This window comes from Coturnix japonica, chromosome 1 (genome assembly GCF_001577835.2).
Source record: "Coturnix japonica isolate 7356 chromosome 1, Coturnix japonica 2.1, whole genome shotgun sequence".
In the NCBI taxonomy this organism is placed as follows: domain Eukaryota; kingdom Metazoa; phylum Chordata; class Aves; order Galliformes; family Phasianidae; genus Coturnix; species Coturnix japonica.
Genome location: NC_029516.1, coordinates 136,837,030 through 136,860,284, shown reverse-complemented (window position 1 = coordinate 136,860,284; position 23,255 = coordinate 136,837,030). Strand labels below are relative to the sequence as shown.

Sequence of the window (23,255 nt, the reverse complement as noted above, 5' to 3'; positions counted from 1 at the left end):
CCTTATATCCAGTCTGTATACAATTTCAGAGACTTCATATGAAGGGTCAGGCAAAGGAAGGTCTGTGACATGGGATCCATCTGAACTGGTTGAAACTTTTCTGCAACGCTCTGAAATTGCCTCCTAAGATTTGGTTTGATTTAATTTTCTGACCCTGGACCTGACAACTGGTTGTTATGTCCCTCCTTTTTTTGTAAAGTAAAAGGGAGCTCATTCACAGGGAATTGATTCCTGCAAGGGAATGAATGCACAGTAAATCTGCTGACCTCCGGAACTCTTTGTGCATTATCTCATGAGCTAATGCACTGATAGAAGGATATTGATTCTGCACATCCTGAAAGGCCTAAGTTTGGCTGCGCACCACTTCTAATGCTCTGCATTTCCTTAGAAACTTAAACCTTTAATTGATTGCTTTTCCTGTTTGCAACTCTAAAAAAGAAGGTAATGTACTTAGGAGAGTTACAGGATTTTCATTTATTTATTTATTAAGTAGTTTGGGATGAGCTGTGGAGCCTTTTGCCTGCTGATACTTCATTGAAAGTCTCAGGGCAGGCCAGGACACTTAGATGTGTCACGCAGAGAAACAGAGAAGACAAACTCACTTTACTATGAATAGCTGGACTTTTTTTTTTTTTATTATTTTTTTTTCTTTCTTTTTTTTTTAAATTCAATCTTACTGTTTTTGCTTTTGTGATTTTCAGTGTAACTTATCCTAGAGAAATCCCAGAAAACCATTCAGAGTGGAAAATGAGTGAAGGCACCATGTCCAACATGCTCCTGGGAACCTGTGCTGGTGGCGCAGGGTGCAGCACACGGGGAAAACCAGAATAAATGACATTCTGGTTTGGAATACGCCTGCTCTGCAACTACTGAAAATTGGCCTCCTGCTGTCAGCAATGCCAGATCTTCTGGGATTAAGTCATTCAGATCTGGCTAATGATCACCACCTTCCTTAAGTATCCTTAGAGGTGACAGGGGCCTACGTGGCTCCTCTCCATCTGATGGCTGCTCCCGTTTAAGGAAGGACAGTTGCTTTTCTTGTTGAATACCAACTATCCTTATGTAAACTTAAAAGATAAACAAATCCCTTTCTTGATTCTTCTGAAATTGTACTAAAGAATACTGTGCATTTAGTATTTATAATATAATGTAGAGCTTTTGCATGTAAATTGTTCTAATAAAGCTAGTGTGTTCTTTGATGTGCTGTTCAATGTTATTGGGTTATATTTGTACCCTTGATAAAATCAGCACTGGTTTTTTGGAATTCAACTTTATAAACCTTTCCAGTTTATACAACTAATTTATAATTAGTTCTCTCTTTTCAAGGGCCTCGAGACCAAGTTTTCAGAAGTGGGACAATTTGGTGTGGACAGTACTAAGTGCAGTTTATTTGCTAAACAGGATTTATGGAAAGCTTTTTATGATGTATTTGTTTGCCCTGGGATTTTCCTCCTAAATTTTTCAATTGCTTTGGCTGAAATCATGAGGATGGCAGCACAGGCAAGCCGTGTCTGTCAGCATTTTAAATGCTACACTCTCTAGCCTTATTTCATTTAGAGGCTAGATAATGCTGGGCTTGACGATACTAGAATTTTATGCAAAAACTAACTAATTGCCTATTAAAATACTAGTAAGTAAGTACTAGTTTGGAAATTCCCGACATATTTTTCAGCAAGATGCAGACACTTGTGTGTTGACCTGGAATTAAAGTGACTCAGAAGAAACAGAACACGTCAATTATGCTTGTGTTCAGAGCACTGGAACAAGCTGCCTGGAGAAGCTGTACAGTCTCCTTCTCTGGAGATAATCAAAACCCACCTGGATGCTTTCCTGTGTAACCTATGACAGGGAACTGCTTTAGCAGTGGGATTGGATTTTATTTCCAGAGGTCCCTTCCAATGTAGAATGCAATGATTCAATGGCAGCAGTTATGGGAAATCTGAGGATAAGTAGGTTTTCTGAAAAAGAGATTATATCTCTACTGTGGCACAGCTTGCGGCAGTTGTTTTCAAACGTCTTCAGTTTGCAGACTTTTTCTACATTTTGAAAGGAAAAAATTATTAGAGAAGTGCAGACTCTTTTAAAGACAATTGTAAGACCTCCCATTTAGAAATTGTCTGTAGGAATCCACAGATCACAGTTAGAAAACCACTGATGTAGAGATACCCAGTCTAGCCCTAAACTGCAATGTAGTGGAAAGGTAAATGAATATCTTGTGTGCTGCAGGCAGTGTAGCTGGAAAAGAGCAGGACACCCGCTCGTCTTCCAAGGGTGAAGTAGATCTCATGGGTCTTTGTGCTGCTCCCATAACATAAGCTACTTTTCTTCACTGGAGGCTGGATTTCAATCAAAAACTACTGTCAAAGATTAGTAATAGGTAGTAAATAGCTTGAAAGCCAGCCAAAGAATATGTGCAAGACTTTAAGGATTTGCTGCAAAGCAAAGGAAGTAAATTGAATAATGGTTAAAAACTGTATAATTGTTCTGTTACCTGCTGAGATGCTCTTTTTTTTTTTTTTTTTTTTTTTTTTTTTTTTTTCCTCAGCTGCGAAATTCTTGTGTTCATCAAGGTGACACACAAGAACATTGTGGAAGTGGAGGTGACAAATGCAGCATGGAACTATTTGCTAGAGATAAGGGAATTTTGCATGAAAAGGATGCAGAATGGGGGTTGCAAAACTGCATGGGGATTGCATGGGCATGCAGAACTGGTGTTTAGCTCATCATTTGCCTGAAAATCAGAAAACAACAAACATAGCTACTCTTTATATTGTTGCATCAATTAAAATGAAACGAAACAAAACAAAACAAAACAAACAACAGAATAATCATGGAATATCCTGATCTGCATAGAACTGTCTTCATTCTCCTGGTTGTAATGGGAATATCAACAATCATAATTAAAATGCTAGGTGTTCTATTACAGTTTCCCCCACAGATCTCAATGTAATTTACAAGAGATATCACTATTGTCCATTTTGTAGGTGAGAAAATCGAGGACTGAAGGAAAGAAGGAACTTATCTGATCCTTGAGGAGTCCTATCTCCCTACTCCATAAACCCATCCTGTTCTTGCTGCCTCACGGGGTGACCTGTGGCATTGTATCTCCCTGGTGACTCCAGGATCTTTTTGCACAACCAAAGTTCCAAGAAATGTGTTTAATAGAATCACAGCATCTTTAAGGAGAATGGGAACTGTTAGATAATTATACTTATCTCACAAAGGGAAGAAGAGGACAAAATGTTTGATTATCTAAACAAGGTTATCTCTGCAGGAGCATCCACTCCCACTACTTGATTAAAGAGTTCCTCTGTACTTCCGTCTCTACATCTGGTGTAGTTACTCCTATCTTATTTGTGGTTTTGTAATCATCTCTTCCTGTATTTTAAGCAGGCATATTACTTTCACGAGCTCTGCAGAGGGAAAGGCAGAAACTGGCTGAGAAAGTGAATTTTCCTCCACAGCAGGCCCCAATGTGTTCTGAAACCCAAGTGGAAGCTGCCCAGAACAGTTCTGAGGATGGTGTCCTCATTAACAAAAGCTGAAGGGAACATGGAAAATGGAGGCAAAAACACACTGCATCTGACAGAGAAAAAAAGAAATAAATCTGCAAAACGAGCCCCTGGAAAACTTTCACCATTCTTCAGGTTACTTGGTGAATCCATATAAAGAATGTAAAGATTTTTATTGTTACTTGCTTGCAACACGATTCAAATAAACATAAATCATTCCACTTGCCGACAACTTGTGTCAAAGTAGCTATATATATACATACATACCTATATATTTCAAAAATAAACACCACTCAGTTTTTTTCTCCCTTAGCTCTGTAGATCTCCTTTCTTCACAGTGACCTATCCTACAGTCCTATACGATCTGCTTTAGCTCAGAATATGCCTTCTTCCAAAATTCCACAGAAGATAATTGAAATTGGGGTCAGGAAGGTTTATTATTAGGTAGCTTGACTTGTGAAAATCTTCACCAAGCTAGGGGATGTATGTACAGAGACAGCCAGACAGTATGAACGTACATGGTGACAATACGTGTTGGGCCACAGCTTGGGCCAGCTTTGGTGCTTTCACGTTGTGTAAGCACAGCTAAAGCAGCAAAGGCAAAATGCCCCAAACCCGAATTTTTACAGTAAGAGTCGGGAAGTTTCGCCGTTCTCTGTGGTGAGGGGGCGGCGGGCGGAAGAACGCTTCCTTTCGCCCAGACCTCCTCGTCCTTAGAATTGCAGGGCTGGTTCTGAAGGCAAGTTAATGAGACACAACCTGGAATTTCCTCGGCTCCTTTCCTGCTCCCATCTGTGCCCATCTCACCTTCCGAAAGCCCGATTTGTATTTGTATACATGCGATGTGCGATCCCATCTCATTGTTTGCCTTTTCACACAGGCACTTTCACCTACATCTCCCCCCCACCCCCGCCCACCTCCTCCCTCCCTTCCTCTCATTTGGCAGCCAGTTGGGCTTCTTCCTGCCTTGAATACCGCATTCCCTAGTTATTCAAGCTCAGTCATTAGCACCCTGTCCCCCTACTGAAATTATGAATGAAAAGCCTTGTTGTTCTTTACAAATAACTCGGGCTTCCTCAGTCACTCAAATTCAAATAGCACTGACTGCCAGACAAAGCGCCCGTGTGACGGACAGTGCTCCCAGCGAGTGATCAAGGCGTGCAGGAAACTCTGCCAGGCACAATGTAGGTAGGCCCGGGCCTGGGCGTTCCCGGGCCGCGCCGCCGAACAGGGGGGGCCCCGCGGCGCTGCCGCCGCCCCCCTCACCTTGGCGGCTCCCCGCCGGGCGCGGGCCGGCCCGGAATGGCGGGGGGCGGCGGCCCCGCTCCTCGCAGCCCCCCCGTCGCCGCCGCGCATTGTCCCCGGCCCCTTTTCACGGCGGGGGAAAAGGTAATTGACAGCCCTATTGTCCGGCCCGGCCCCCCGCAGCTTTAAAATACTCCCAGGCCCCAGTCACACGTTGTCAATGAGAGCTGTCGGAGGTGACGAGAGAAGAAGGGCTGTTCAGGAAACAGTTTGAGCCCTTCAAGTGGACAGGCCTCAGTGACTTCTCCGGCACGCCGGCTGCCATAGGCAGCCCCTTCAGAAATAGCCTTAAAGCAATAAATCAAACGTGTTTCCTGGACCATACAAGGAACAGCTGGCTATTTTTTCCTCCGCCCCCTTCCTCCACCTCCCCCCCCCCTTTTAAAAAAAAAAAAAAAAAAAAAAAAAGGCATAAAATTACTGAAGCACAGGAAACCGAGCATGTCAAAGTTTGGCAAAGCCATTGGGGTGATTTAGCACTGCAATCTTTGTGCTCTGACTTTTTATCTCCTCGTTCCCACTGGTGTTTGTGCTAACGCCTCTCCTGCTTCCACACTATGGGGATTGAGTGCTTCACGGCTCGCAGGGAGGGGCCGTTTGCTCTGACCCTCACCCCACAGTAACGCTGGACACTGCAGAGGGATGCCCCCGATTTAGTCAGTCTGTGGGTTTAGGAAAAATAGTCCTGCACCTGAGAACTGCAGAAATACCTTGATGTACCAAGCTGGTGCAGATGGTGTTAATCTATCATCACATGTGATACATCATCATATGCTGTTTGCGTACAGAATGACATATAGAGTGCAGCAACTTGCAAATAAATTCCTATACATATATATATATATATATATTTTTTTTTTTCCCCAAAGGCCCTTGCTGAATCCACATGAGCCAATGTTTGTGCTTGCATCAAGTTGAAACGCACCTGCCTGGATCTGCCATCACGAGAAGCTCTCAGCATAACTAGAATCTAGATTAGTCAGAATGAGACTTTTGTCTGTTGTCATTTAGCAATGCTCCGCTCTGCTAATATGTTCAGTGGCACCGATGGTATGCTTAAGAAATAAAAGGCAGAGGTCAAACATGCATTGCAGCATTCTGCAGTGTCCATGCACTGTGACTGAAACATTGCAAACCAGCCAGAAATGTAACTATTCAAAGGACTGATGATAAATCCAGAGGCAGAGGTAAGGAGAGCCCTTTTTCTGAAGTTCTGGACTAGGTGAAAAATGATTTGAGGAAAAGGGAGCTGGTTATTTTCCAGCAACATCAAATTCTGCTTGTTAACACAGCACTGGATGTATATTCTTATTTCTTCACAGCACCACCTACTAACAATAAATAAAGAACATTGCTTAAGGGTGACCAGGAGTCATTGAAGTGAAATAAATTGTCATGAGAAGCAAGGTGTAGGCAGCAAGTTAAGTGTGATTTATAGATGCAACACACTCCATGGTATACTCCATGGTGGGAAGGGTGGTTTGTACATCGTTTTCAGTTTTGAAATAGTTGTTATCATCTGTCCAAAATTGGAATTAAGGGTCTTTATGCAGTTGTTAATAAAACTGCATCTACTCGTGCACCCAGTTCACCTATCCACAGCACATTTCTTCTGTATTTTTAAAGACTAGGGTAACACAGACTTGCTAAGTGCCTGAGAGTAGTTTGCAGGCAATTTTAGCCAAACCTTACAGCATGCTGTAAGACTGTGGTCTTCCTGAATACCTTTTGAAATCCTATGGGAGTAAAAGCTGTTCAAAACCTCAGAACAGATGCTTTGGTAGGATCCAGTCTTTAGATTGCAAATTACTTCAGGCAAGGCTCTCCTTCCTGTTTGGCAATTTCCTAGAACACATTTGCAACAGGATAAATAAACAGCATATTACATTGAGGAGGAGATGCTCAGCTGGGGTGATTTACCATTGCTAACTTCCATCCTCTGGGAATCCTGCTCCTCATGGAAGCCAGGGTTTATCCATATCTCACAAAAGCTTCACAAATAGGGAATCTATGATGGCAAGATTTTGCTGTATAGCCCTGTTACATGTTCTATTTTTTTATTTTTATTTTATTTATTTATTTATTTATTTATTTTTTTTGTGTGTGTGTGTGTGTGTGTTACATTAACTGGGGTCTGTTCATCTGTTCATGCAGTGTCCATGGTAATATTTAGCTGTTAAAGTGAGAAGAATTGTAGAGTTTGTTAAACTGGGAGCTTTTTGATGCTGAAGAGTGGTATAAAAATGTACACCTGGCAAGTTTGCTATTGCCTAGTGATGTAAAGCATCTGCTTGGACACCAATAGATGACCAAAACAGCACAAAACAAAACTATAACAGCAAAAAACAAACAAAAGCAAAAACAAAAAACCTAACCCTCTGTTTTTCACTACCAATATTCAGGAAAACACTTGAATAGCCATTACAGAATATGCATATTAATTCCCCAGAAGAGCTGAATCCTTCACTTCTCAAATCTTTTCTGGCTTTTTAGAGATGCAAAAGGAAAAACAAAACAAAACAAAAAAACAACAGCTTCCAACAAAAAAACCCAACAATATTTAGCCAGTGTCAGTGCTTTCCTGTCAGGTTTTCCTCCTTAGCTAAGTTCACTTTTTAATGGGTGATAAGAAGCAAGTGTGACAAATGTTTGTCTTCCGATATACAAACAGGTCTGTGAGGTAAGGCTGTGAATCCTGTCATCTGGAAAGTGACAGAAAAATGGTAGAAGGCTGATAGAGAAGCTTAGCAGGACCATCAAGTTTGAAGGAAAGACAATTGGATGGATGCCTTTCAGTGAGAAGGTGGGAAAGAGAGACATGTACAGGTAGCTCTCTGAAGAGGAGGGTCCATTTTATTTATTTATCTATGTTTTAATTTCTTACCTTAAAGCCCCAGAGAATCACGTCATGTCCTATCCCTGAATTGTAGTTGGGCGCCTTTACTTTGCCTTTGCCTCAGTCTTGCATTCACACTCCTTTAACATTTTGTTGTGAAATCTAGACTATACTCAGTGGGAATTTTGCCATCAAGTATAGTGTGGCCAAGAATTTACTCAACATACGACTCCAGCAGCGTCAGCAGTGTTGTACTTGCATAGACTAAAGCTAAATTTGGCCACAGGAAGGGAATATTTCCCACATTTCCTTCCACCCCTTTTCTCAAAAGGAAGATGTAAGAGACTGTTGAAGGACAGTTAATGGTCATTAGCTGGATCTTTGTCAACAGTGAGAACTTACAGGAAAAGCACCCATTCTGCAAAGTGGAAGCCAAACACTCCAAGTTCAATCTATCCGGCCTGGAGCCTTTTCTCTCTCAGCTGCCCTCTTTTCCAGGGCAGCTTGGGAACAAACTGCATAACAAATAAATGGTTTCTGGGAAACACTCTGCTACTTTGCATACTGGTCCAATGGGTCTTCATGTACACTCTACCTTGAGCTATAGAAGTGGTAAGGGCTTGTATATAAAGATCTTACTATCAAAGAATCATAGAATCATAGAATGGCCTGGGTTGGAAGGGTTCTAACTCCCCTGCCATAGGCAAGGCTGCTAGCAGCTAGATAAAGTACTAGGTTAGGCTGCCCAGAGTCCCATCCAACCTGACCTTGAACACCTCCAGGGACACGACATCCACAGCCTCTCTGTGCAGCCTGTTCCAGCACCTCACCACTCTCTCAGTAAAAATTTCCCCCAGACATCTAATATAAATCTTCCTTCCTTCAGTTTAAAAACATCCCCTATGTACCTTTGTTAAAAGTTGTCTTCCCTTATGTTTATAAGCTTCCTTTAAATATTTGAAGCTTACAATGGTGTCTTCTTTTTTCCAAGGTGAACAAGCCCAGTTTGTTCAGCCTATAACTGTCTCATGGAAGGAACTATTTTGCCCAGACAGATTCAAAAATGGAGAACTGCAGATTTAGATCACGACAGAATTTTCCTTAGAGATTCTTGTCAGTGTTTCCTCCATTCAACCAGGAAGAAGCTGGGTTGCCAAATGAATTGAAGATGAGCCTGTTTCTGAACCCATCTTCAGGTTTTGTTACATAAATGTTAACAGATGAAGTTCTGAATCTTTTGAAGTCTATAGGGTAAACTACTTCTGACTTTGATGAGGTCTGAATTTCATCTTTTTCCCATCACATCCTTCTTCCCTCTTCATTTCATTCACATAATAAAATAAAAACTGAGGTCCATGTGCATTTTCGTATGGCTGTTTAGATTCCTGCTTTGAGCTAGGCACAGTCTCCATTTGTTTGTACAAAAGCTATACATATGCAATTGCAGAAACTATGCATGAGAAGATCCTCCAAGGGATCTACAGGCCTCAGCTTATGAAAATCTGATCCTGGAAGCTTTGTGGTTCCAGACTCTTACAGGAGAATAAGGGAGGTGAGGGGTGCATGTATCTGCTAGATTTTGCAATGAGTGCTTTTCTTGGTAATACAACCTGCAAAATGCTGAGTGCTGCCATTCCCTTTAACAAGAGTCTCTTTGAAGGCATGTCAAAGTAGGATTCAGTTCTGTGAGAATCCAATAATGAGAATCATGAGGATAAGAAAAGACCTTAATTTATTGTCTTGAAGTTTTCTGGAGTCTGTTGTATAGACTTTCTAGTGTGTGGAAGAGCTCAACACACAATTTTCATTGCTTTCATACAAGAAAAAGGCTGGAATTTGAGGGCAAACAGTCCCTGTGGTTGTCAGCTGTTATGTAGCACAAATATCATACATTTCATCTTCAAAAGTTTTGCAGTTATTACGCTTGAGACACATGGATGTTTTACCCGAGTAATGACAGGAAGATCAGACTCATTAGCTAATTAATTCTCACAACACCCAGATCACACCCCTTTTGTAGACAGCTGGGCACAGGTGTGTTGGATACGTGTATGTGTACAAACATGCCCTTTGGAAAACAGCACTTTTTTCTGTTTTTTTTTTCTTTTCTTTTTTTTCTTTTTTTTTTTTTTTCAGTGGCTGCTGTTCATAAACACACTGTTGTTCCACTGAGTAAGGATGATATGAAGGTATGTTTTGGGAATGTAGTCTAGCCACCACGCTCTGGGATATCTTACATCTCATCTCAATGAAATTCCCTACCTCTGTCTGCCTTAGTGTTCCAGGCACTGAAAGTTATTTACAATATCACAGTATTACACCTGTGTTGTTTTACAGCTTTGCTCATGATGCACAGAAGGGTGCTTTTTAGCACTGAAAGCACGATCATAAGGTTTAGTGTGGGTTTTCACTTTCCTTTTAATTAATAACTAGAAGAGAATAGAAAACATTCACTTTCAGGTTTGAACTCCAGAAAAACAACGCTTTATACTCCCTCTGCTGGCTCAAAGGCAGCTACTAGCCAACAGGACTTCCTCTTAAAAGTGGACTAACACACTAAGATATATATACTATTTCAGCACTAAAAACTCATACATTTAATGTCACTGATATTTATTTATTTATTTTAAGGTGGAATATGAGCTAAATAATAAAGCATTTAAGAAATTTATTGCCTTGTTCTGTTATAATAAAGGGTTGAGAAAGAAATGGAAAGCATGGCTAAGCCTCACAATCCAGAATTTCTACTTATATCTAGACTGAGTGTATTGCTCATACCATAACCTGTGCTCAAAAGTGGGAAAATATTTATTTATTTATTTATTTATTTTTTCATGGTGCCATTCATAGAAGAATATCAAGTTATACTTACTTTCTCCTTTATATTTTTATTTGTTTACTTATTTATTGAATGAGAGACAAATCCAGTTTACATGCTCCTATTTTGACTTCTGTTGTTCATTCTAGTTGTTTTGGAGGTTCTTAGATTATTATTATTATAGGTTAAATATTTATTTATTTATTTATTTATTTAACTTCACCTTTAATAAATAGTAATAAAAGGCAATAATAAATGGTAATATTATCCCTTAGTAAATGGCCTCTTACACTAATTTAAGGAGCTATAATTTATCCATATAATTTATTCCTTTTAACCTCCTTGCCTTTTAAATGTTTCTTATTTCTGGAAATGTATCCATCTACTTTTAACTGTCAACTTCAAGTGAAGAATTATTTAACAGTTGATTTTGTTATGCAGTGATATTTGATGCTGAAGAAAAAAATAATGGCAACAAAATATTTTATTCTGTACTTAATTTGTTTGTATGTATCTTTTTTTTTTTAATTTTTTATTTTTTTTGTAGTGACAGTGTATTTTTTTTTTTCCTTCCACTTTTGTACTTTCTTGCTTTAGCTTAAAGACAGTTCAAAACTATTGGTTGAATGAGTGAGACATCACTTATAATCCAGATACCCTAGGAGAACGGTCTCCCTCTGAGGAATGGAAGTAGCAGAGGTGGCCGTGTATGGGTTGCAGACCTTGGTTGTATGCTGTCTACTCCACATTATGTTTGCTGGAGGAAGAGATGAAGGGAGGGCAGATAGCCACTGCTATGTGGTTCCTCTTAAACTTGTTACTCAGGAACAACAATCGTTCATCGTTCCTGTCTTCTGTACTTTCTTTCGTTACACACTTTTTATCCTTGCTGTCTGTAAAGGAGGACCTGCCTGGAAAGAAAGTCAGATTGTTAAAGGTCAATTTTGTAGCTGCTTGAAAAAGTGCAGTAGGGACTACTTCAGACTAATACAGAGGTTTCAGTGTTGTGCAGGTGGGGAAAGAATATCTTATACAGATAGATCTAGCTGAAGACAGTCTTAAGTTTGACCAAGTTCAAAATGTCAGTGTATGCATGCACTACAGATCATAATACTCTCGGGCAAATCAGGTGACACTTCCAGCTTCTAACAACATTACTGGCTATAGGCCCAGAAAACCATGAGTAATTATGAAGGTTTGACTTCTTCCTAGACCATGCATTCTTTTTCTTCCAAAATCAATGACAGAGGTTGATGCCAGAACCAAACTGCCTTTTTAAAACAGAATCTTTATTTGGCACAGAGGCACTTCAAAGAAAACAGATTTTAAACCAATTAAAGAAATGTATGCATTTCTAGCTTTTCCCTGAGGCTTATCTCTTCCTAGATCTGGGAGGGCCTAACAATCTTCAGCTCTCTCCATGCATCTCTCTCTCTCTTTTTCTATGCATGTTTTCCCTAGACAACTTCTGACAAGTAACTACAACAGGACAGGAAATGCTTTTCCTGTTCTAAGATGGGACAAGACTTAAAATAAAACACACAATGCATGCAAAAATAACTCCTCTCTCCAAGGACAACTGTTAATAAATAAAATCAAATGATCAGGCATCTGATCAAATATAATTTCATGCTACAAAGAATATGAAGTTATTTTTACCAAGTGGAATATGTTCTGTAGGCCACCACACACTTCTGGAGTTGTTTAAAAACCTGCTCCAGTAACTGGTGCTGAGTGCCCCAGCTCTACTTTGGCAGCTTCCCCATTACCTTCTCTCAGGAGATGAGTTAGGATCTAGAAAGACTGAAGCAAAGAAGTGCTTGTCAGTGAAGCAGAGGAAGCTGAGGGAAGACAACATGGATGAAATCCCTGATTTAAAATTAAGTTATTAGGCAAAGAATAATAAAATGGAGAAAAGTTTAGTCACAGCTCAGCTTGTAGTTGGCAGTTATGTTACCTGAAGCAAAACCTCATAGTATGAGCTTCCATTTAATTTGTAGTAGGCAGTCTGATGGGGAATCCTGATGTGGGTGGAATAAATGGGGATCTGAATTTAACCTAGATAAAGGAACGAAATTAGCAATTTCCTCTAATACGCACAGTTTTAAAGGAATCTGGTTAGAAAGCCACATTCTGAATTCAAGAAATAACTATGTAAAAATGTTCTGTTGATAAATCGTGTTATGCAGTCTCAGATCAGGCTGCAGTTTTGCTGCTAAGTTTGGATGTGACAGATAACCATTCATGATAATGGTTTGAGTTAAGTGAGGTGTTTGGGTATTTGTGCTTCACTTTCCTATATACTATTCCATAGGCTATTGGCCTCTCTGGGGATGATGCAGATGATGATTATTTCTCTTATTTAAATGGGAGTCGTTTTTGTTAAGACCTGAGAGAATTTCTTAACAATAATTCAATCAGAAATGGTACAACCACACACAAAAAAAATTCTGATGGGAAAAAGTGCACCTTGCCATTCTTATCTAGCTACCACAATATAACTTTTATCAACCAATAAATGATTTTTAATTCATATTCTTTTTTTTTTTTTCTTTCTCTTCCCCACTCCTCTCCCCCTCCCTCAGGTACACTGATTTTAAGTAAACTTTACAGAAACTCATCAAGGACTGAATCATTAAAACACACTGCTTGTTCCCTGATTTTCAGGTGTGAACAGATATCCTTCCTCTGCTATGATTTTTTTTTTTTTTTTTTCCCAATTGATCTTAGTACATACAACCTTTGCCAAAGTCATTCAGAAAATTCTTGTAATTGAAGTTGATGGTACTGTAGTTATATTTAATTGACAAAACCACAAATGTAATCCCAAAACTATTATTTCTAATATATATATATATTTATTTATCAGCCTCAACTATTGTACAGCTACTACAGATGTCATTGTGTTGAATCAAATATCAGTCTGTTTCAAATGTTTGTGCTAGCTTTTGGAAGGAAATATATACAGTTTGCAAAGCCAGATAGAATTTTATCTCACAAAAGTAAACCAGAAAAAGTATTTCTCTTTATACATGCACACTCAGAAGGCAAATCTTGCTCTACTGGTAGCTGAATTTTTGAGTGATGTTCTATTTTGCAGTAGCTGCTCAAGCTTAACCTCAAATGAAATGCTTTGTATTCATCTAGCCCAGAGGGTCATGAAAAATGGATTTTATGGACAATACGTTATTTTGTTACGTTACTCAATTTAGTATTATTCTTATATGCTTATTAGTACCACCCACTCTTTGGTTAATTTAGAACAAAGCTATCCAACTGGTAGCCTAGGGGATATTGTGGCCTATAGGACAGTTTCTAGTCCTCAGGACAGCAGCAACATCAGATAAGAATTATTTGCCCTGAGCAAACATCTGTAATATAATCCAGCTCACAGTTGTCAAGAAGTTGTTCAGCCCTTAGTTAGATCAGCTTTGGGAATCTGAGCAGCTCACATAATATGCATAGAGTGTACATAGTGTGGAAAAGAGCTGAGTTATCACGGAGAAAATAGATTAAGGATGAAAACTGCCCCCTACCTACAGCTACAAGAGCCCTCATGCAAACATTTACCCACATACTGGAGACGTACATTATTATGCCCAGAAATGAAACTTAAATGCATTGGTAAGAAAAAACTAGGGGCTGAGCTAAGGTAAACTGACTGTGACTGTTGACCAAGCCCATTCTCATTTTAGGATTAAGGAACAAACATCAAACTAAGTGATGATGAAGGAAGCAGAGAAATGATAAAAGATTAAATGGATGTTTAAATTTCTGCTTAATGCAAACTATTTTTCTTTCTCGTTTGCCCAGTTTTCAATAACATACATTCTTTCCCAGACATTTAACCTTATTTGCAATTACACAGGAAATCTTCAGATATTTACAGTATCATTTATGAGGAGAAATAGGTATTTTCAGAGCACTATTGACTGGCCTATTTTAGGTGTCTGCTACGGATTAAGATGGGATAAATCCTGGAAATTCCTGTTGCCCTCCAGTAGCTACAAAGGAAACCAAGATGATTAACTTGGAGGTAGATGTCCTTGAGCATTATGTCAGTTTCACTGTGGGTATCTTTAGGTAGGCAAAAAAGTGTTGTATTTCAACTCCTATCTCTAGATTCCTTCTTAGTCTTAGGTTGAGAAGCATTGGTATTAAGCTGGTCTTTCATATAGACACACTGGACTGCTGTGAGAGAAATATCCTGCATGTATAAGACAACAACAACAAAAAAAAATGAGGTATTTATCTAAGTTAGTTCTATAACAGAGACACATTATGGAGCAATTAATATAATCTGGGATAATATTAAAGGGAAGAACAATACAGCTGCAGTCATAAACCTCTTCTCTACACCTGCAAATAAAGAAACTGATTATTCCCTTGGATACTCTTGCTAGAGTTAGCCTCTGCTCTGTAGAAAGGTTTATCCTCTCTGTATGAGAAACAATATTGACTTGTGTTGCAGCACACGCTGGCTGGTGGATCAGCTGTCACTAGATAACAATGTATAATTGCATACTGCCTACATGAGAACATCCTGTCGCCTTGTGTCTCCAAGAATAACTTTGCTGCATTGTTCTTCAGGGTCACTGCCAGTGAAACTGTACACCTCAGACCTCCAAGAACTGGAACAGTTACACTAGTCCAAAAGCCTGACATTTGTAAGTAACAAAAATTAACCATGCAAAAGTTAAGAAACTTTATTGTTTCCACAACCTTAATATTTCTTTTATTTTACAGTTTTTAATTATGTCACATAGTATATTTTCCTTTGGGCTTCTGCTTCACTTAGTGCACAACACAGATCACGTTAACACATTTTCTGCTTACTTGACTTTTCTTGGGGTTATTTTATACTGTTGATTGTGAACTGTTGACGATTGTGTTATAGTTCAGACATCCTTATCTTGATTTTTTTTTTTTTTTTTTTTTTTGTCTGTCTTGTTGACTTCAGTGGCAGTTGTAGATGTCATAGCTATAGAGGTTAAAACTGTAAAGTAACAGCACATTTGTATGACTGGGGAGATTTTTCCTTTTGAGTATTTTTAATGATATGTCTTCTCACTGATATGGTGCAGCACTGAGAAAATGAGTTCCTTTCATGGTTGCTGCCACAGCAAAATAAAGAGGTGAAAGAATGCAAGGATATTTTCTGTGTGTTAAGGAAGAAGGAAATGTTTTACTCTTATTTTCATAACTGTAGTTAATCTTAATTTTTCTCAGTGTTTCCCATGACTTTAGCTTGCTAATGAAATATACAATTGTCACAGTTGTGTTTTAATCAGCAAAGATAAACAGAAGTGGACTTACATCATTTTTCTGCATCCACAGCGGGATGGCTAATTTTCGATTGCTGATTGCTAGTGAACAATGTTCATCGTTCAACTGTTATCTACCTTGCAAAGTGGACTCTGTATGCTTTATATTGTAAATTATCTAACAAAACACTATTTTTTTTTTTTTTGAAATCTACTGAGTAATGTGGAATATTTTAATAAGATCATTCAAATTAAGCAAAATATTGGTAATTTTTAGCTGGATTTCCAAGCAATTCAGTAACACCAGTTTTCTTGCTGGATCCACTGACGGATTCTGTTTATCCCATCCTTTTCATTAGAAGAGAATGATTGTTGGGAAGATAAAACAGTTTTATTTGACATCAGGAAAAGTATGATTCACACATATACAATATAGTCCCAGTAGACCTGAAATACAGGTCTACTACACATTTCCTCACACAGCTTCTGGCCAATAGGCATTACCTATGCTCATTTTAGAGATGAGAAGGCCCACTAGAGTGAGGATATGTCTACAGCTGTTATGTCTTGCAATGAATATGCACAGCATTTTCATTCATGCTGATGGCTTCCTCCTGTTCTCAGCACGGTGCCATTAAAGGTGTTAAAGTTCTCTAAATTGTTTCCTTTCTTTCTACTATAAAATACTTTTCCAAATGCACTCTTTCACTAGCTCACATCTCCATAAGGTACACAATCTAAAACTTCTGAAAGCAATTAGGATTACATTTTTCCATTTTATCCCCTTTGATTGAGGAGATTAGACATTGACAATACCTCCTAGGTCTTTTGCTCCCTCTCCTTGCCAATGTCAACTTTTTCAACTCATTTTTCTTCCTGTTGGCTTAATGAGTCAACATTAAACATTTCTAGTAAGGCATTATTTCAGAGGTTATTAAAACCTACTACTGAATGTTTTCCTAATAGTGAGCTTGACATTCATCTTTGTTAGTATTGTCCCGTCTCTTCAACTTGCTCTTTTAAATAACATTATTTTATTTCACCCTTTTTGGATGAAATCTTAGTGAAGTTCATGGGAATTTTGGCATCAGCTTCAAAGAGGGTAGGATTTCACACTTGTAATTATCAAAGTGTACTTGCAATTTTCTGGTAGAGCAAAGCTTATATTCAGTGTTTACCATGATTTTTTTCTGTGAGTGCTGGATTAGAATAAAATTTAGCCTAAGTTGGAATAACAAAGCAAATCTATACTCTGTTCATATGACACAAATATTCTTATGAAGATATTGACCTATTTCTAGCATTTCAACAAACAAACAAACAAACAAAATTGGCAAACAAAAGCACAAACAATCAATCAAACAACCAGCCAGAATAAAATATATAAAAAAATAACTACATGAACTTTCTAATTTTTATTATTTTTTGAATCAGCTTTGTAAAACTTGTACACATTACTTCAGCCTTCTAGATTTCCTAGGAGAACACAGTGGGATTTATTGCCTGACTTGAAATGCAAGTAAAATAGATCATAGAATCACAGAATGGTTGAGATTGAAAAGGACCTTTGGAGGTCATCTGGTCTAAATCTGAAGTTCAAGCAGGATTAGATGGAGCAGATGGCCAAGGACTAAATCCAGATGGTTTGTGAAGATCTCCAAGGACAGTGTCTAAATCTAAACAGAGCTGCTTTTTATGCTCACAGGAGAAAGGTAGATGTGAAGATTTGTCTAACTTTATTCCAGAAGCCAGCATTATTGCGCAGAGATTAATTTCCTGTTTTCCTTTGTTGATCATGAAAAACCTAGAGGAACTGGCTCAAAGATATTGGAGCCTTCATTGCCTAAGATAGAGCACATAAACCACACCCTAAATTTCCTACATTCTATGCCAAGGACTGATCCCTTGATTGTTCTTGATTCCTGAATACTTCAAAAGTCTGTGTAATTTTCTGGACCTGTTCCCAACAGTTGAAGACAATTTTGGGGGCATTGGCTCTAACTGTCTGTCTGTATTTATTTATTTATTTTTATCTTAAATGAGATATTCAGTCCAGGTTGACCTTTTGTTTTATAGCTTCACCTTAAATTTCATCTTCTTTTCCTTTTCTTTCATTGCTAATATCTCTTTTTATACCTCTACTCATTTTCCCACTTCCATTGCTATAAAAGTCCTGTTAAAGTCCTTGGATTTTTTCCCTGCCACTCCTTCCTGTACATGAGTTTTGGATTCTGAAAAGCCCTGGGGAGGATACTGTGACCAATCCTTTTCCTTGTTATCTTCTTCTACAACACCAGTGAATTTTGAACCATAAACATTTTCCCCAAAAGTATCCCAGATTTTTTTTCCCCCCACAAAGGCACATTGAAAGCATTTATTTCTATATCATATTCAATTATTTATATTCTCTGAAAACTTTCTGAAAGTGGAGTTGATCATCTTCCACCATTTTACTCTATGAATTGTTATTTATCTAATTTTATTTATTTATTTATTTAGAGTGTCCAGATTATCTGGATTTCCATACTTTCAACACCCTTTCCCCAGCTAGTGAAATTCTGTCCCAAGTTACCATCTTTGTTCATTGGAATTCACTGTATGAAACTGACAAGTTTGGATAACTCCTTATCTGTATATGCTAGCAAGAGAACTGGCCAAAATTTACTCAGAAGAATGAATTGTGCCATTTCTCCTGGCTCTGTTCCAAAATAGTGTCCTAAATGAAATGCATGCTATTGTTACTATATTTTTAAAAATTTCTTCTTCTTCTAATTTATTTCTTCTATGTCTACTCAAGGCTTTCACCATCTTACTGCTGTCACTATAGAAATTCTAACACATTGACTTTAAAGGCACTATATGACATTTTTGCACCTATTGATTTTTTCCACTCTTCCTTTCCCATGTATACTGCATCCTGTCATTTCAACACACAGGAATTATCCCACTAAATTTCAGTTAGTCTTTCTAGATCGTAATCTCTTTTATTTAGTACGGCATCTTCTAGTTGTTGCTTGTTTCCCCACACATTTGCGTCAGGCATTATATTCTTGTTATCCTTCATCTTTTGCTTCAGAACAATTTTAGTTTCTCGCTTAATTTGTATGTTGGAAGTACAAGTCAGATTATTCAAATTACATGAAAGCTCTCCTTTCCCTCCTTCTCCTGAAGGTTCACAGCCTGCCTAACAGGCCCTGCCAGTTCTGTGCCTAAGAGGTTGGCAACCTGTCTGCATAAGTGGAGACAGTGCAATCCAAACAGTTGGCTCCGGCTGCAGAAGGCATTCCAGTGATCTGTGAATTCAAAACCCTCCAATCTACCCTATCTGATCTTCCCTTGGTTGGTTTCCAGTATCAGCACTTTACTTTATTCACCCATGTTTGGCATGGGGAAAACTTCTGCAAGTTACTTATCTGCACAGTTCCATTTGATTTTATTTTTTAAGATTTTTTATTGTCTGAAGAAATAGTTGCTTAAATATGGTGTAAATGTAGTTCTCTGGAGTCATTTGTTCCTATAGGGAATACGATTATTAGAAATTCCACAGCACAACTCAATAAACCTAGCAACACTTTTGCTATGACATCCCTTTCATCCTGGTTCTCTATCATGTTTTTTTTGTTGTTGGTTTTTTTTTTTTTTTTATATTATCTCTTATCACAAAGAGAGATCTACAGGATTTGGAAGAGATTCCTGAGTCTCTTTTTTTTTTTTTGTTTTTTTTTTTTTTTTTTTTTGGTAATATTTTGAACTACCTTCCTTGTATGCAGAGTACTGACTGGGACTGCTTGTCTCTTCTGCCTTTCTGACAGGTCTCTTTCAGTGATTGTGCTTTGGTCAGAGTTCGTTGTAATGAATGTTTTCGTATACAGAAAACATAACATACCTGTGGCAGGTGTTAACAGTGTTTCCATACAAACTTCCCATCTGTTTTTTTGTTTGTTTGTTTGTTTTGATTGTTTTTTTTCCTCCCCTCCACAAAGCTTTGCTTGTCTCCTCTTCTATATGCAGGGTCTCAGATGCCTCATCCATTCTTGCTAATTTCTCCTCTTGGTCTTTGTCCAGTCCCTATTTTAATCTGCCTCCCCAGTTTGCACTTCATTTGGCTGTTCCCTTATAATTCGTGGAATTCATATACTCCCCACTGGATTTGTCATGGGAAGATCATGAGCATTTTTTTTGAGCAGCTGTTCCTTCCTGTTTCTTCAAGCTGTTTAGCAGTGTTGTAGCTTTTTCCATCTCTTAAGAGTTACTACATCACATTTGTTCTGTAGCTAGTGATTCCCTTCACTGCCAATTTTGTTTGTTTGTTTGTTTGCTTGTCATGTGGAAGGTGGGTAGGGGGACAAGATGTTGCCTGCCTTCCTCTGGGAAAGTGCTAGTCCTCTTTGCATTAATAACCTTCCTTGTTATACAAAGATGAAAATTAACTGCCTTCCATTCTGCATACAGCCAAGCTATGGTCAGATATAGAAAAGGGTGGTGGAAATTAGGAGCCTTTCTTAGTCATAACTGATTAGCAGATTTTATAGGAAAAATGTGTGGGGCCCATGTACTTTACATAGATGGGACATGAGGTCAACTATAGAAAGTACATGTAGGTCTCCCAGGCTCTGAACCTTGTTTTTTTGTCCTCCACCTTGTTTGGTGTGAGAGATGAGAGAGGTTTGCTGGTGATGACTCCTTTCAGACAGGGATTTCTCATCAGGAACTGTGATGTGAATTAAGGCTATTTTGTTCTGAGCTCTGAGCACATTCTTTTACAGAGGATGTTCCCTAAGGAGGCAGAGGTGTTCAACCTGATTCTCTGTATAGCAAGGTCCTTAGAGTACAGTTTTCTAAGGAGACTGTTTAATTTTATTGCTCTTGAGTAGCTGACTTCTCTGTGGATAGCTTGCATCTTTTTTCCCCTCTTTTTTTTTTTTTAAATCTTGTGTTAGAAAAACATAGAAACTGTATTGGCCACTGAGACAAGATGTCTGAACAACAACATTTCAAAATGCAAACATTTTTAAAGACAAATCAGTTTGTCAAAAAGAAACAGTAAAACAATAAAACTTATTTCATACTAGATGAAAAATAACATTAAGTTAGGAAGATATATTTGCAGTCTACTAGTAATTTTCCATCCTCAGGATGAAACCTCAGCTTTATCCAAAACAACTCAATCCCTGCTCTTATCACTAATGTACGTAGCATGATTGATATTACGTTTCACTATGTAAACATTGCTTTAATATTTCTCGTTTCTTCTGCTCAAGTAACCCTGAATAAATGTAGCATCTGGCACAAAATGCTGTTCTTATGGCATTTTTTCAAAGCTAGTGGCTTCATGTTGCACGAGATGGAGCTCTCAGCAATATGGCAAAGTCTCCACTTTAAGTATTCATTTTCAGAAAGTTGTACCACCTAAAAAAACTGAATATCCTACATGGGGTTCTGTCTCATGCCAGTGATCCAAGACTTAGATCTAGATCTGAAGTGTTCTCGAAATCAACAAGAATCAGCACGCTTTGGTTTAGGACTTAAATATGTTCTTGGAAATGTACTGTAACAATTGGAGAACACAAGGGAAATATCTTTGATTCTGTCTGTTGCAAGTCCAAAATCACTGTAAAAATACTTACTTTGTTTTGCTGGGATGGGCAATAAGAGAGACAGGAAATGTGGAAGGAAGAGAGTGTCTGTCTAATTATGCTTCTATAAATGACCTCAAATACTTTGCTAATGTGGTTGGGGAACTTTTTTCAAAACCAAAATGGTAAATGTAGAACTTTCTTGTGCAGTTGACATGGGCTGTTTACGCTCATCAGGCTTGGCTAGAAAGCTCCAGGAAAGCTTGTCTTTATGAGTAGAGCCACACCACATCATTTGCTGTGTCACAATGGCCAAAATAAATGACAACTAATGCTGTTTGCAACATAGCCTTGACTTCTAGGCTCTGCAACCTCAAAGAAATCCTTCGTTTGACTTACTATATCTGATGATATGATGTTTTAATCATTTCCCATCACTATCACTCTGGACAAAGGCACTAATTTTCACTGTGCACTAAATAAAAGAAGGCAAGGGAGAGAAGTACAATTTTGGATCCATTGCTGAAAGCCCTACTTAATTGTTGGCTTGGTTCCAGTCTCTGGGAGGATCTCTTCAAACAACTACTTCTGAGTGAAAACTTGGCAGTTTTGGGGATAATTTGTTCCAGGGACCACCTCCAAAGACAATGTCACAGTTTGTTTTGGTCTCTGGATATTTTTTATTTACCACCATAGACATAGCCATTGGTTTGTGTTGGCTTGCAGTCCTATGAAGCTTTTCTAGTAACATCTACAAAACCTTTCACTGTGATTCTGTTTTTCATTGACTTCATCCTGAAATGTCAGCCTCAAGGCCCAGCCTGTACAAATCCCCATATGGCCTACAGTTTATTTTCACTGGGCAGCACATCCAAAGCTCCAAATGTCTGTGATCTACTATTTTCAAAAGAACTTTCAATTTTTATTTTTATTTTTTTTTAAATAGTCTCCTAGTTATTGATTATTATTACTTTGAAAATCAGACCTGAATCCAACCCAGACATAACAGAGTTAAAGTTCCTTCTCATATATCCTTTTAACATCTATGTGCTGGTAAAACCTATTCTTTCTTCCTAGCTTAACAGAACCAGAACAGGTCTGTATAGAAAAGATAAAATGTATTTTATCTATCATTCTCTTACATGAAAATGTTTCCATTAAAAACACAAGATATTTAACTCTCTAACATAGCAGTAGACATAGCAGTTTAAATAATCCCAATATGTTTTTAACAAATTAAATTTGATTTAGAGGGAGAACATATATTTCAAATACTGATGACTTTCTCATTAAGGAAGTTTAAAAATGTGTTCTGATGCATCTAGACTGTGCTTTGTGAAGGTTTGAAAAGCTTTAAGATGATTAACTTACAGTTAAAGGAATTAGGCCATACAGTGGCATAAGAAAGCTATTTATTGTTATAGAAAACTTAAACATCGATGTCTCGATAAGTGGGGGAAGGTAATGGATGGAATGGTTCCATTAGAGAAAGGAAAAATGCAAACTCATCCAAAACCATTTTCTATTAACATTCTCACTTGTGTTACTGCCACATACAGTGAAAAACACAGATATTATCACCCTTGTGATGTTTTAAGAAAACGTGTCTCATTAAAATTTTATGATTTCCATGTTTGAAATAAGATATATTTTCCTTGGGAAAAGAAGGTATATTCAAATATCACTGAAAGGATAAGCTTACACAATCTATTCTAAACAGTCACTGAATGGAACTTGTTTGGGTTTTGTATCCCATGCCTGTAGGACCTCACCTCTCCTGTAGTCGAGTATATCCTAAGACTAATTTGCTGCTCTGAACAGTTCACTATTCCTTGTATTTTACTTTGAGCTTTTATGAAATTAAGTTATGTTATATACATAGTTCATTGTCATTTCTGTATATAAGCATTAAACAGAAATCAGTTAATTACCTCTGTAGAAATA

At 38.1% G+C, this 23,255-nt stretch overlaps 1 long non-coding RNA gene across 1 annotated transcript in view; it reads left to right on the top strand.

The window, feature by feature from the left end:
* Positions 1–15,036: 15,036 nt before the first annotated feature.
* Positions 15,037–23,255, top strand: part of LOC107308030 — a 40,123-nt gene continuing 31,904 nt past the window's right edge. Inside the window, exon 1 of the long non-coding RNA XR_001552600.1 lies at positions 15,037–15,138. This is a non-coding gene — a long non-coding RNA (uncharacterized LOC107308030). The remainder of the gene's footprint in view (positions 15,139–23,255) is intronic.